General features: G+C 39.6%; 1 protein-coding gene across 3 annotated transcripts in view; it reads left to right on the forward strand.

The window, feature by feature from the left end:
* Positions 1–1,107: 1,107 nt before the first annotated feature.
* thsd7b.S (thrombospondin type 1 domain containing 7B S homeolog) overlaps positions 1,108–15,570 on the forward strand; it is a 209,509-nt gene continuing 195,046 nt past the window's right edge. For all 3 annotated transcript variants that reach the window (XM_041578308.1, XM_041578310.1, XM_041578309.1), the window contains exon 1: positions 1,108–1,492. The gene's annotated coding sequence lies outside the window, so the exon portion shown is untranslated. The remainder of the gene's footprint in view (positions 1,493–15,570) is intronic.

The raw sequence follows: 15,570 nt of genomic DNA on the forward strand, positions 1-15,570 counted from the left end.
CGGCTGCGCATGCACAGTAGAACGGAAAGCCGAACTTTAACGAAAAAAGTTGGCTATTTCATTAAACCGCCAGAAGTGGATCACTGGTATAACCCCAGGCCGGTGGGTGTTAGGTGGGTGTCAGGCACCCCAAAGTGTACAATGCCTTTCCCTCTCCTTTAAGATACACAACGGATCTTTGCCAGATTTTGGCACCTACATTCTCTGTCAGATTCTAATGGTCGACCAGGGCCAGAACTAAAGGCAGACAGAAGAAACACGTGCCTGTTGGACTACCCCTAGTCCCCCCCACTGTAATTTGACCCCCCCCCGCATCATCACCATGCATGTACATACTCACTCATGTATGTAGGATTATCTATGAGAGAGGCAATCCAGGAGGGTCCATACATGGGCACATAAACTGTCAATTTGGTATGAAGGAGATGAATTGGCAGCTTAAATCTGCCTGTGTATGGGCAGCTTTATCACTGTATCTCCAGGGTTCCATAGTATCATAAGAAGCACATTCACACTATTCCTCAAATCAGACTGGACAGGTACAAGGAGCATATTCAGACTCAATTCTAATATGTATTCAATACTTTTATATAAAGGAATCAATAGAGGAAACATTTGAGTCCATATCACACTTGCGGATGTTTGTAAATGCATATGTATGTTAGAGAAGATGTAAGTTGTACTGCATGTTTGTGAGTATAAGACACAGGTGTAAAGAGAGAAAATTATATCTATGTGAGTGTAAATTTGTAATGCATATGTGTGTTTGGGAGGCAGGGAGTATTGTGTCTCTATGTATGTATGTGCCAAAAAAGTCTAGGTCCATGTTTTTATGTTTGTATGAACTGTGTTGCAAAAGTTGTGCTGTGTATTTGCAAATATGTATGTGTGCATGAGAAGTGTGTGAGGTACAGAAAAAGTATGGTGTGTATGTGAGATAATTGAGGTGCGTGCATGTGTATGTGCATGTGAGATAATTGAGGTGTGTGCATGTGTATGTGCATGTGAGATAATTGAGGTGTGTGCATGTGAGTGTGTTGCAGCCGGTGGCTCCCTGGATGCTGTACAGGAGACAGATGGCATCATTGCAGCGGAGGTGTGTCTAGTTGTTAGTAGTGAGGGTTGGTCTGGGAGCTGAGATGCTGAAGTGCTTCAGTCCAACACTGAGCCTGTGCTGCCAGCATCTCTCCCCCAAACCTCCAGCCTTTGCATCTCTCTCCGTCCATGGCTCAGAGTGGAATCTACAGTACTTGGCAAACTTAGAGTTCCCCCCCCACAGTGCAGGAAACAATCTGCAGACTTGCTGAATTTTTATGGATCCGGCACAAGGGATGAGACACCTACTTGTGTAAAGACTGCAGATTTCTGGAGTTCTGCTTTCTATTCACACTTGCAACGAGTCCCAGGAGCTTGCAAGATGCTGCTTTCCATTGTTTGCTAATTGGCACCTTCTGTCCAGATCAATTAGGAGACTGGCATCATCTCATTAAAGGTAACTGATTGCTTTTGTTGAGTAGCTGTGCATTCCGGCATGCAAAATAACTGACTGTATTATAGGCTTCACTTCTCATAAGAAGCCAACTTACCCTTTCAGCCAGGGTTACAGTAGAGGCTGTTGCCCCTGAGAGGGTATTGCATTAAAATGGGATCTCCAGAATGTTAAACTACAATGCAGTTCTAGTCATGTATATTCTAATATTATTTAGCAACAGTTATATAATATTGTACTGTTATCCATTCAGTAGAAGGGAAAAAGAAGGGGGTCTTTTAGTTTACAATAAGAGAGATGTTCCCTACATTACTCCTCTCTTTATCTAGACATGTGGCAATAAGCAGCTTTAGTATAGACTAAATAATGCTGAAGAGGCAATTTATGAAAGAAAGTAAATACATTATGCATTCCTTAGGCAGATGTATCATGATAGACATGGTTTTGTCCATGTAACAGATATAATTTTACATAAACAGCATAACTCCTCCTGGATGGCTATATTATTCAAGAAGCAGGGATAATATTTAGCACATACAATACTTAGTGGGATATACCTGTGTATGTGCTTCTCACGCAAAGCGATGGTTGGTCAAAGGTGTTTGCTGGAGTCGACTACTGAACTAATATTTTATGCTATTGTCCTGAATATATTCATGCACAGCTCAAGGAAGCAAGCACATCAAACAGTAGTATAAATGCAAACTTACCATTCCATGAACACAAAGAACCATGATGATTATATGCTAAATAAAGTGTATGGTCATTACTTGCTTGTGAATGTGTTGTGGATAACATTCTAGAATGGTTTACCCCACTATACCTTAGTAATTACAGCTTCTACAACACTTTTGGAAGCTAAACTGATTACTATTCTGACCCAAGCAGCTTTGCAATCTTCTAAATACCTGGTTTCAAACACAATTCAGACTAATTCTGGTTCACTTTTTAACCTGCTGTGCATGACAGGCGGCATTAGAATTGTACTGTACTCATTTAACTCCTCAATAAAAATATAACAAATTCTTCTAGAACTCATGAGAATTCTTTTATGCCAAAATACCAAGCCTTGTGTAACTCTTATCTCTAGTCATAAACTTGTCAAGGATCAGAGGTTTTATATCAGAGATTACTGGGGTATTGCCAAAAATGAGAGGGATGGATGAATTCTAATTAAATAAAGTGACTACTAGTGCTGCTTATTTTGTAAGTGCCAAAAGAATATTCCATATTGGTAAAGTGGCTTCATAAATGTCCTCCTACCTTTCCTATATAGAGGGTAATGTGTTGAGCTATGGATGGCTCTGGTGCAAGAAGAATATAGCATAAAGGCACAACCAACTGTAATAGTAGCAATAGTCACAACAAAGCAAAAAGGTATGTGCAGAGCAGTAAATCAGAAGCTCTATGTTTGCTAATTAATTATGACTGTGACAAAATCAATAATTCTGTCCTTTTAATTAACCGAACAAGTGTCCTCTTCTGTTGCCATTCATTTTCACCAGTGGTGGTCAGCAACCTTCTGCAATCATGTCAACAGCATTCAGGCTTATATAATATGCTTTAATGTGCCACACAAATTATACAAAAGCCAAAAAAGCTCTGTAGTGCTACATGAGATGCATATTACATCTGAATAACGCTACAGTCATTCCTATATGGCTGCAACACTTGTTTATTCTGGCAGCAACACCTATTGCATTTATGTTTCCTAATTCTTATACCCCGTCTGAGCTTTGATCACTTGGAATTACTATACAAATTAATACAGTTGCATATATTTGCTTATTATTTATTTATGTATTTATTATTTTTCAACCATCTCTTGATGGATACATCATGGTTGTGGGCGAGACACAACAAATTATAATGGAAAAAAGGGACTCACCATGGATGTGTCTTATGTTCTATATCCTATTCATGGGAGTTGAGTAAAACTACACCAACTCCACCTGCTATTATCACCTGGGAAAGTGCACTGTTCTATTGTGCCATGAAAAAAGGTCTCAATATTTGAGCAAGATCATTCAGTTGTCTTATGGGCTGATTCCAACAAACAATGCTGAGATTCAGTGCTGGGAGTGGGATCATCTCACAAGTTTTATTTCTCTACTACAGCTTCTATTATTTATCCCTAATACAATCTGGGCTGGTTAGTCAGTGATATCCCTTATATACTCATTTATTTATGGGGGACACTTTGATAATACCCCTTCACTGCCTTTAAGATGATTCACATCATTTCTTGATTTTCTGGGCACAATAAGAATTCATCCAACAAAATTCTGTAAAACAGAAGTGTTGCAACTAATCAGAGACTCTTGTCAGCTGGCATTTCAGGTTGGACTAGTGAGCAGCCATTCATAATACTACAAGTATGTGGTTAGGCCGGTACTAGTGCCTTCTATACAAATTAAGTGTTGAATCATAATCAAGTTTGGCACCTGTAAACATTTGTAGAAACATTTGCCTCATACAGCGATCTTAAATTCTTATGGGTTCCAATATATGGCAACTTTTGTGTTAATTGTATTTTTTTCTGAGGGTTTGTACCCACAGGGGTTGAAAACAATGTATAAAAAATAAATAATTGGTCTGAGTTCTTGTTAGTACAGACCCACATGGAAGAAGGAGACTAATGAGACCAATCAACACATGTCTTGGAGTGTGATGGAATGCGTAGGACTGTACTTCATAGCAAGGGTTTGTACCCTTACCCTTGAAAAATATTCTCTCCAGTGATGCATATAATTAATAGGGCTGGATAAGAATAAAGATAACACTAAATCTGGGCTAGGGACATCTGCAGACATGAGAAACACTAATTTAGTCTGTGGTTTGTCCTTTAACTATAAAATGAGTGTCCTCATGTCAGAACAACAGATAATGCTTTCCTTTTTCCTTGAATAGCTCACTGCACATTATTTTAGAGACGCACTTGGCTGGCTGTTTGATGCCTAAAGCATGCTAATTTTGTTACAGAGAACAAGCCGTGGTAACTTGAGATGCTTCACATCAACAGGAGTGGATTTCTCTGCTATGGGTGGGGGTGAGAAGGTAGGACAGAGAGGGCATTTGCCCCTTAGCTTAAAGGAAATGTTGGGACAAGTACTGTTGGATCATTTGAGTATTTACTTGGCCAACCTCTGATACAAGATCTCTGAGGATCAATTGGGTTTTACTTCACCGGTAACGTTCCTTCTATAGTTGGGCCATTAAGATTGAGAGAGTTAATGGAACTCGCAGCATAAATTCAGCCAGAAGCAATAATTATAGAATATTCCCAAGCAACACTTCAGTGTGGAGCCTTTTAAGTTCATCACTAATTATTTAGTCATTACTTACCTCATTCTGTTGTTGTCTCAAAATAGTAACAAGCTGCTTGTCCTCTTTCATTAAGTGGAAGGTCAAGCCACCTGCCATTCCATAGATACGCCATGCAAATTTTAAACACTAAGCCTTCCATTCTATGCTGGCTGAGGCCATTATAGTCACAATCTATACCACAGGGACTCTTAACCAATGGATCAGGATCCAAGAATGATTTTTAGGGTTGGTCTCCATGGTCTCCTAAAATCCTGCAGCAGAAGATGGAGACTAAAACTAGGTCCATAACTAATAAAGACTACATTATGAGCGGATTCTTCCTGCTAAAAAAAATCAGATGAGAGCTTCAGTTGGTGATTCATAAACATAACAACTTTTTCAGTAAGAAGTTTTATTACATTCACTGCACACTTCGCAAACCTTATTCCACTGTCGGAAGTGGTTGCTAACAGTTTCCGGGTTAGCAAAAGGTATATTAAATATAAAAAGGTATATTAAATAACTTTTTGCATTGCGAATATTTATTTCGTTACTGACTTTTATTACATTCCCACAAAAGGGCCTTAATACTCATAATTGTCTCTTAGATAAAAACATTGTACTGTTTCTGTAACTCACCTTTGATTGTTCTATGAAGCAGGCTAGACATTTACTGGCGCTGAATGGTGTTACATTATTCTTAGCTGGTGTACAACATTCAAAGCAAGTGCTTCAATATGACAGATGGGTTTTAAATAGAATTCCATTCTTGTCATAATCTGAGTCTCCTCTTTGTACTATGGTGCTTACTGGATCCGGAGAGGGAGACAGCAAACAAATGCTACTAAAACAATCTAGTTCTTGGTAACGATATAATGCTGGTGCTATAAGAGACAAGTGTTGGCTTATAATGGGGAATGTTAAGCATTTAAACGTTGATCACCTAAACAACACTACAGGACTGTTATTGAAGTGGTGCAAAGTAGTGATGGGCAAATGAGTTTCCGCCAGCGAATAAATTTACGAAAATTCTCAGACAAAAATTCACCTGGACCACCAAAAAATTTAGCCACATGTCTGAAAAGTCACTCGTGTCAAAATCACTGCGCGTCAACACTATTCAGACACCCATTGACTTTAATGCGGCATCAAAATTATGCAAGTGTCAATTTTGGAGTTTCAAAAATTCTTCGCCGTTTCACGATTTTCACTGGAAACAGGACAAATACACCCATTACTAGTGCAAAGTGCAAAGCATGAAAAAGTTGCCAGTTGTAATTCATTATGTTCACAACATACCATTCTTCCCCAGAATTGCATTGTAATTGTACCTACCTCTATTCAGTACAGAAGTTTATGCTAAAATCCAGATGTGCAAATCGCTAGGAAGGTAATAGGTGTAAATTGTGGCGAGAATGCAGGACATGGGCCTCAAATTGCACACCCATAATAATGCTCCATTTAGTTGGCACAATTTGATCAATTGCAGGTGTAAAATTAAGGGTTCACTTGCACAAATATGCCTTCCACCTGATGTGTGCCAACACTGGCAAAACGGTAAGGACATATATTAGGGTTCAAGTGGTAGGTACATGGCACAATGGTGGGTGCAATTCTGTGCCCATTGTTTTTCTTAGGTCAATTCTGTATCGTTTTAAATAAACTAGAAATAATGCATGTAGGGTTGCCACATTCCCGGTATTTTACGGGCCTGGCCAGTAAAAATGAAGCTTGATCCAAATGTTATTAATAGGAAAAATGCATAAAAATATAGGAAGGTCGGTAGTTTTTTTCAAGAAAAGGTGGCAACCCTAAATGCATGCAATTGCTTTGGGATTTTTTGGGGCAAAGTAGAAGGTGTGATTATTATGGCTGCCTGTAAAATAATGGTATAATGGGGAATTATGGGTAAAATTATGCAATTGGACCTGTTTTTTGCTATTTACACCACTTTAATAAATGAGACCTAATATTTATGTTCTTTTTGTACTATTATCAACATATTATTCTGAATTAATATGGTGCAGACTTTGGGGCCACATAATAAGGAAAACTATTCTTTTTACCTCTTTTACTTACCATATACCAGTGCATTTGGAAATGAGCAATAGCCACTTTGATTGCTATATTTCTACATTTAGCCAAGATAGCTCCACTTGGCAGCCATAGTTGGGACATCACCCAGGTAGAATTTCCCCTGTGCAGGGACCTTATGTGCAGGGGCGATCCTGGCCCCTCCACTGCCTAAGCAGCAGCAGTTGCTGCTGCCCCCCCGGAAATTCACTCTTAAATTATCAGGAGCAGCATTTTTGCTGCCCTGGTACCTAGTGGGGCACTGCCGTATGAGGCGACAGCCTCAACTCGCCTCATTGGCGAAGCACCCCTGCTTATGTGTGTGCAGGAGTAAAGCTTGAGCCTACAGTAAGTGCCCCAGAGAAGCCCAAAGTGTTTCACTTGCGCTGAATTTACTACTGTATGTACTGTACTCTGCCAGTTCTACTGCTGCTATTTTAAAATATGTCTTATGGGCACTACATGTTAATTGCTATTGCACCACCTTCCAACTATACATGAATATCCATCCATGGTCTGTGCTTGTAAGTCATATATTTAAAAGGCCTCTTATAGCAATGGCATTACCCAAGCATATCTTTGATTTATTCTGTACCTTATGGACAAGAGCAAGTCGTTGTAGTAATATGGTTCCCATATCCCTTGCAGGATCAGGAGTTTGTTTCTTGCTGATTGCCAAGATGTTGTTTTTTGTGAAAAATGTCTGGTTGAAATAGGGCAGTGCCACAGGGGCTATGCTGTGAGATGTGTGTCAGCAGGAGAGGGGCTGTAAATAAACTCATACAAATCAGAGATTATTTATCTTCCAACAACATCCTAGGCATTGTGACCACAGAAAGATTCTGTATCTGTTTGAAACCATGAAATCTTATTAGGAATAAAAGAAAAGATTATGAAAACAGTTACAGATGCGAGGCACATTGTAAATGACTCTGTAAGCACTTGAATACAGGTTCTGCTCTGCAAAGTAAATCAGGCCATTGATCAGGATAATAACATCATTTCTGAGTTTTAGCAGCTTTGTAAAATAGCAGATTTTAGACCAGATAAAGGATGTCATTATCTCACTAGATACTTTCAGTATGGCTTATTGTGTTACTGATTTACTAATATTTCATTGTGGTTTTTTTTTTGCTTATTTCTTCAATATTCAACTGAATTTCTATTGGTATTGAGTTAGGAAGGAGAACCCAATCACAAAGCTGTGTTAAGTCTGTGGAACGGTGCTCTGGTATATGTATTAAATGAGAATAAAAATCTACTTACAACCCTAGGTGTCTTCTAAAGGCCCCTTTCCTCCTCCTGAACCACACCAATGCAAAACAGTGTTTATCTATGTACCTAGGTAAGAAAATGCAGAGTAGAGTGCCGTGATTGTCGTGTGCCATGTCGTGCACTTTTGCTGGCTTCAATTGCGCATGCTCCTTTGGCAAGCTAACACAAAAGAAGACCTAAAGCAGCCTGAGATGTTTCTTTCTTTGCATTTTTTAGCATTGATAGATTTAGATCTGTGACTCCCTGGTACAGTTCAGAGATGAAGGAGGCCTATGTAGGGGTTCTGGGGTTGTAGATAGGCTTCTGCTTCGTTAAAGTAGAGACTGTTGGACTTTTTTAGTTCAACTCCACCAACCTTTGTAAAGGGTCCCCCTTTTTTTTATACAAAGCTTACAGATATAGGAAAACATTGGCTTATCAACTATAGTTTAAAAGAATATCAAAGTTTTAATGTCAAACTAAAAGACTTTCTTGCTGGACCTTTAGGTAGAGAGTAAAAAAGAATCAGTCCACCAAATCTCATTATGGTCTTAACAAGTTATGCCCCCTGCTGCTAGTTTAGGACTCCTGGGACAAGTCAATTTAGAAACCAGTGTATTTCTGTAATATGTAAATGAGCAGGATTTGGCCTCTCATATTTGATGTCAACGATCAACATACTTAACAACTAACCATAACCAACAATCATACTGCAATTACTAGTATCGCCTGACGAAGGGGCCAGGGTGCTCCGAAAGCTTGCAATTTTAAATTTTTCAGCTAGCCGATAAAAGGTATTACCAAACATCTCCATGGCTCTACCACTGTTCAAATCAGAGATTCAAACTAAATTTGCACTTTTATTCATAATTTTGAATTCAGTGATGCCATCCATATGTTCCCTGCTTTAGACACATTGTTATTCTTTATATGTTGCTGCTGATATATTCTTCAGTACTTACAGAGATGCATGTTTAACATCTATGATTGTGGTTGCCACCATATTTATGATATGGTGTTTGTTGGATGGGGAGTCAGAAACATATCATCCTGCACCCAATCCTATCCAATCTGTACTCACTTTGATGACATCATCTCAAGTTGGCAGTTGCAGGATTGCGTTGTCTCTGCTCAGTGGATCAGTGGATCCAGTGTTATAGAATCCATTTAAACCTGTAACTTCAGCCCTTATTAGATTCATTAAACAGATTTTTTTATACAAAAAACCCCAAAATATTATTTAGTGCATATTTAATCTTGTTTGCTTCTACCAGTGTCAGTTAAATATAAGTTTTAGGTTCCTTGGCTTGTTTTTCTTGTGGTCAGGAAATGTATATGGACCAGGAAAGCAAATAGCCATGGTTCCCAAATCTTACCCTAACTAATACTGAGGCATAGCCCCCTACCACTTCTCCAAACCCTCCATGGGCCAAACCAACAGTTTATTACTAACTCTCCTAAATATACAAAAAGCAAACAGGAATAATGACCAGAGTTAATGTACAAATTCTGTTAAAACTCCAAAACTGATACAAATAATGATAAGGGACAAGGATACTTGTGTGAACAGGAATATCAAGTTTTTTATTCATGTTGACTCTCCAACTGCATAGAGAATACTGTATAATATTCCCATAGGCGAGTTTCATATTGCATTTGTAAAGTTGTTCCTCACACTACTTATAAAATTTGCCTTGTCTGCAGTGATTCATGAATTTATTCGTTATCCCATGATGCACATATTTGCGACGCCATAAGCCCATGTCTGTTTTATTCATACATTATATTACATGTATGCCACATTTTAGGAACTAATCTCTTGCTGAAGGATTCCACGCATTACCTACCTGTACCTGCTGTTACATTATTCCAACTTCATTTAGGAGGAAATTTACTAAAGGGTGAAGAAAATTCGCCAGCGCAACGTCATTTCGGCACTTCGCCGATTTGCCAGTCGAATTTTCGGTAGTGCCACTATGCAAATTCACTACGTTTTTGATTTTACTGACCCTTACCTCTATTGCCAAACTTGCCTTCACCACCTCAGACCAGGCGAAGTGCAATAGAGTAGATAGGACTAGCTGGCGTTTTTTCCTATTAAAGGGTGATAGACTGAAAAAGATCGTAATTTTTTATTATTATTTAATTTTTATGTTATTTGATAACATATGGCACCTAAACTATACTGTGGGCACATGTGTAGGGCAATATAACAACTTGTAATTTTATATAATTTTATTAAGGTTCCCTGGCCTTGTTTAGTGTAATGTATTTGCTGCAGCATATACAGCCATTGTACTTTAACTGCACGCCGTATGCTAATTAGCCAGCGCTATCGTAACTTCGAACTGCTGAGCGTAATTTCACCAGCGTTTGTTACCCTGTGCGTAACAGGGTGAATTTACGCCTGGCGAAGTGTTGCGATTTGAACGAAGCCAGCACTGGCGAATTTCCACTGGTTAGTGAATTTGCCCCTCAGCCTCTTGTGACCCACAGCCAAATGAAACACTATTTTCAGTTTCTTGTTAATTACCTAATTGATCATCCTGTATTACAAATGCAATTAACTAGCATTGCTTCAGCTATGTCAACCAACTTTTTTACAGATAACTAAATTATTGTTTGCAATATGGAATCAAGTCAAATGGATTTTATTGTCATTTCAGCCATATACAGTAATACAGTACATAGTAGAAACTAAATAATGTTCCTCCAGATTGATAAGAATGATTGATAAGAAATGATAACAGGTATTTAAGGGAAGTTCACCTTAATTTGTCATTTTATTAGCATGTAGACAATGGTATTCTATGACAGTCTGCAATTAATCACTTAAATTCTAGTAGCACTTTAAATGCTAAATGCAAGATTACATAAATAATTATGAGTTTAAAAAACACAATATCTGTACAATTCCAATGGTAGCTTACTCACTTCGGCACGCATAAGGGGTTTATACATGTTATGCCCATCTCCGAATGGCACCATTTGTAATCTCCACATCTGAATTCTTTGTACTAAGGGCTCTTACTCACTAGCGGTTGTAGCTGCGCTCCCCTGCGTTCCGTTTTTCTGCTTTCAGCCGTAGGGGAGCGCAGGAATAGACGCATTACATTTTTTCCAATGGGGCTGTACTCACACAGGCGCGTGTAGGCGCCGAACGGGGGAAAAATGCAGCATGTTGTGTCTCAACCTGCGTTCGGCACCTACACGTGCCTGTGTGAGTACAGCCCCATTGGAAAAAATTTAATGCGTCTATTCCTGCGCTCCCCTGCGGCTGAACGCAGAAAAACGGAATGCAGGGGAGCGCAGCTACAACCGCTCGTGAGTAAGAGCCCTAAGAGAAGAAAAGGTAAAATTGCTGGGGAGTGCCTAGTTGCTTACCTTTAACTTTCTTTCTCCTTTAAAAAACGTCTACTTGATGTAATTTTCCTATTGGCCAGAAGCATGCACAGTTGCCCTCAAGTTTGTTCTCCTGGTCAGTAATTTCTGCAAGGGGAAAGAACATCAAGTAGCCTGACATGATGAGATACTCAGGTGTGGGCAAATAGGGCAGTAATGGGGATTTCTTTGTCCTCAAATAAACAATTCTTCATTTATGACTGTATTTATTGCATTTTATATGCATTTTTCTTAAGGTCTTGAAGCCCCTACAGAAGGAGCCATTATCTTAGCCCTATGTCCAAAGCATCTTGGATATTAGACCCCATACCTCCTATTTATTAGCTAGTTTGTGTTTACCCCAGAAATCCGAATGTGCTGAACGAAAGGAGTCGCTCTCAGGACACCCAAGAGTTCTCATAAATGATGAATGTGATTGCCACCTTCTCATATTACAGCCGTAACATCTTGTTCTCTGGGAGCATTTGATTTTCTAATCACTGAAGTGCAGAGAGTTCTAGCAGCAGACATATACTGCGCCTCGCTGATTAAAGCACAACATTGTCTTTAATATCAGTCAACTTTTATAGCTTTTAATTGTTCATTAATCCATCAGTATAGTTATTTTATATGGTCAATTCACAGTAGATTCATGGACTGGCTGCTTGCAGAGGAGAAATACATGTGTTCTCCCATTATGTCTCTATTAATGTTCTGAAGAACATATTAATGTCAGTGATTGTTCCAAGAGAGAGACCTATTTATCTTCATGTTGATGATATTTGTGGGGGCTGCCACTGCTTCACCTGGCAAATCAAAATGATATACCATCCAGAGTGAAAGAGTCAATCCATTTTACGAACACACTGGCATGCTTGGGGTTAATGGAGTGCTCACTGACAATTTTCTGTGCATTTTTTTGGTATCACATCCACCTATTAGACTCCATATTTTGTTAAGACCTCCTGCTTATTTGTTTACATAGTTGTAGATGGGGTGTACTTCGCTTGTGTGTGTCTGGGTTGAGGTACTTTTGTGGGCCCCAAGCACCCCACTCCACGGCTGCTCTGCTCTCAGGGCCAGTCTGATCTCCAGTCTGTGGGTCTTTTTGAAACAGAATTTAAAGGAGAACTAAATCCCCTTATCAAAATTTCCTGGCATTGCCCCCTCCCCTCTCCCTCCCCACAATGTGCATTAGTAAAGTCTCATGCCGACTTGTGCATGCACAATTGAAGCCGATTCTTGACTTGGCCCAACTGCGAATGCTCCCGCAGGCTTTGTGTCGGCAAAGAGACCTGAAGGCAGACGAAGATTTAGAAGATGGTGACTGGGAGCTCAGCTGCTCTTCTCTGCAAGGTCAGATTTTTTTAAATGTTTTTTATTTCTAATTCACATCGCTGGGAGGGAGGAGATCTTTTGGTATGAGGGGGTTTTAGTTTTATTTGCACTGGATTGGATTTAAATATTTTATGTTTGGTTGATAGCTGGTGGCTTTCCTGGCAATATATTATATAGCTAAGTTTAATTAATTATTTGATGTAGGGAACAATCTCACAACTATATAGGTATTTAGAATGACTGACTTTTACCCCCCCCCCCCTCGGGAGACTGAATTGGCAACTGGTGTGCTGGGAGTTGTGTTGTGTTTGCCATCTTCTTTATCAATGTGTACAGTTGCTTTTTTAAAGGCTGGTCTACTTGGCCTACTGTGTTACTATGCAGGACGGTGTTACATGCAGGTATGTTTCTTTATGTGATTTCTGCGTACCCAGGGCTTTGACCCTATTGTCTACTGGTTTCTAGCTACTTTGACTATATATATATATGATATTGTGTCTGGCACTGGCCATTCCCTGGACATTCGACTTCCAACTGTTTAAGCCCTTGTGTGCCTTACAGGGGACTCTTACCCTTTGCTTTTTGCTTATTTTGGCCTGCCTATCTACCTGCCTACCTGCTTGCTGTTTGCAACTATCACTCTTGCCTCTTGTATTATGCTTCTTTCTTGGTCTTTACTCCACGTTCTTAAGAACCATTGACTCCTGGGGGTACAGCTGGGCCCCTGGACCCTGACACAAAACTCACTGTCAGCAGGAACAGCTAGTGAAGCAGCACAGTGGCTCAGTGGTTTGAGCGCGTAGTTTGAATCTCGCCAGGGCATTATCTGCAAGGAGGTGGAATTCCAATTCCAAATTGCATTGCCTTGGGTACTAATATTACTTGGTTTCGCTCTGAGCTTCTGTAAAGAGACAGGATGATCCTGTTTTATGGGTCTGGTTGTAGTTCTTTTGGAGCATAGTAACACTCTAGTTGAGTACATGAGTACCGTGGTTCACAAGAGAGCCACAAATAAAGGGAACCCCTATACAATCCCATTCACTATATGAGATGCAGAAGAATTTGCAGAAGAGAGATGCTGACAGGTTCAATCCAGCTGTATGTAAAGTAACACAGAACTTTTTATATTAGTTGTAATGGTGTGTGCCTGTGTTAATAGAAGAAATGGATATGTCGTGAATAGCTGCCAGGGTGTTTCTAATGGCACTGTGTTTGTAGTTGGGCAACTTTAGTAAATAAATCTTGCGTGTGAGAAACAGATTATCATATAGACTAGTTAGGATCAGAGCCTATCCATCTCTAGGGAAGAGTATCGATTGCGGAATACATGAATACCATACCCGAGGCTGTCTTTTATACCATCATTAATAATATCACACGCAGGACTAGTTCACAGTGATTTATAAAAGATGCCCTGGAAAATACGTGGCTGATGGCCCGTGAGGCCTGTAAGCACTAAACTAGAGGAAAAGCTAAAATGCTGTCTCAGATCATGAGAGCAAATGTAGCATCCCTGTAGGTGACACAATTGCTGGGCTACTCCACTGACAGGCAGCAGACCTGGCAGGCTGATAAGAGACTCACTGTGGAGCTCCTGATCAAACTGACCCTATTGTGTAATAGGGACCTTAGATTGTAAGCTCCACTATTGCAGAGACTGATGGGAATTATGTATAGTATCTGTAAAGAATATGTCAGCTCTATGTACATAAAGCACAAAAATAGTCACAGACTAGTAGATGAAACCTTTGCCTTAATGACATTAATACATTTGACTTACATTACCTACATTTACCCCTTTACCCCTTTGGTGCTGAAGAGGGAATTATTACCTTTCAGGAGAATTTATGTAGCTGTTAAGGGCAAGTGTGAATCATCTGATTTTAAAAACGCAAGTGGGAACATTGTGACACGGGGAGAGACAGGCAGAGCTAGGTCTCCTGTATTATTTTTATAAACATGTATTTATATAGCGCCAACATATTGCACAGCGCTGTGTATTCAGTAAGTGGTGTTTTTTATAGTCACAGTAGGGAAGACAGCTGATTTGTGCCTTAAGGTGACTCCCTCTTCATTATGTTGTGTATGGTGACAGTCTCTGCCTACACTCATTAAATCTGTGTCACTGCCTTTTAATTTAACCTCACAGAAGCAATACCAGAGCCCTTGGTGTGCAGTGAATTTGTAAGGTGTTCATCAGTTACATAGGAACTAATTACATAATGAGTCAGTGACAGAGGTAAGAGTAAGTGCCAGAAATACAGAGGATATTTCTTTCATAATTGGCTGCTGGACATCAATTATAAAGTCTCTAATGTACTGTTTATATTTGCCTAATTGGGACTTTACCCCAGTCACCCCAGCTTGATGTCAACTCCAGAGACAGCAGGGGCAGGAGTGGTTGGTAAGCAACTTCATAAAGGGGCTGTAGGGAGGCACAACAGAAATGTGAGATTAATGCTTATTAAAGAAATTAAATGTTCTTGATAAATGTAAAAAGTGTCCCTATCCATTTATAGCCACAGTGCCCATGCATTATCACTAATGACTATGGTAGCACTGGTAGGGATTATATCATTAATGCTGCATCTGCACTTAAGCTTGGAATGCCTATGCAAATGGGATAGTTTTAGGAAAGGCTTGCTTCCCCTTGAATAAAGTTTTGTTTTAATTCAGCACATTCATTTGGAATATGGTTGGAAGATAAATGAGGTGTTCTGCTGAACACT

The sequence above is a fragment of the Xenopus laevis genome, chromosome 9_10S (assembly GCF_017654675.1).
Source record: "Xenopus laevis strain J_2021 chromosome 9_10S, Xenopus_laevis_v10.1, whole genome shotgun sequence".
NCBI classification, from domain to species: domain Eukaryota; kingdom Metazoa; phylum Chordata; class Amphibia; order Anura; family Pipidae; genus Xenopus; species Xenopus laevis.